This window comes from Terrapene carolina, unplaced genomic scaffold (assembly GCF_002925995.2).
Source record: "Terrapene carolina triunguis isolate 2854851 unplaced genomic scaffold, T_m_triunguis-2.0 Scaffold148, whole genome shotgun sequence".
In the NCBI taxonomy this organism is placed as follows: domain Eukaryota; kingdom Metazoa; phylum Chordata; order Testudines; family Emydidae; genus Terrapene; species Terrapene triunguis.
Window position 1 is genome coordinate 3,460,090 of NW_020664499.1, and position 674 is coordinate 3,460,763.

Sequence of the window (674 nt, forward strand, 5' to 3'; positions counted from 1 at the left end):
ACACACACACACACACACACACACACATATACATATGCATACAGGGGAAGAATGGCATGCAGCTTCAGGTGCTCAGTGTCCTCAGTCAGCACCAGAAGGTCATAGTGGCATAGGTTCATTGTCCATTATAAAGCTGACTTGTTTCACAGAGCAAGACAATGGGAATGCTTGATGCAGACTGTGAGGAGGGAGGCCTGAAGGGACAAGCATGAAAAACAACGAAGTTAGTTTTGCCCAACCCATTTTAAATTTTTGTACGACTTCATATATGTTACTGTGTGTCACAGTGAAAACTGGATTTGTACTGTATTTCTAAAAAATCACGCCTTTCACATCTTACTTTTTCTGTGATCTTGTCTGTACTTTCTTTTCTCATTGTCTGATTAATTGTGTACCACAAAATAGTCCAGCTGTGTAATGAGGTTGAGTCAGCTTTACTAAAGAAAATTGTTCACATTTCTTCTTTAAAATTCTAATATTACTTTACTTTTGTGTTAACATAGACTTTTGCATTTTAACTAGGGCTGTTGATTAATCACAGTTCACTCACGCAATTAACTTAAAAGAACTAATCATGATTTAAAAAATCGTGATTAATCACACTGTTAATAATAAAATACCATTTATTTAAATATTTTTGGATGTTTTCTACATTTTCAAATATATTGATTTCA

General features: G+C 34.4%; 1 protein-coding gene across 1 annotated transcript in view; it reads left to right on the forward strand.

Annotated features, from left to right (window-relative positions):
• The window catches only part of LOC113406909 (DNA-directed RNA polymerase III subunit RPC1), a 50,793-nt gene that overhangs the window by 10,717 nt on the left and 39,402 nt on the right, over positions 1-674 (forward strand). The gene's annotated exons all lie outside the window — the stretch shown is intronic.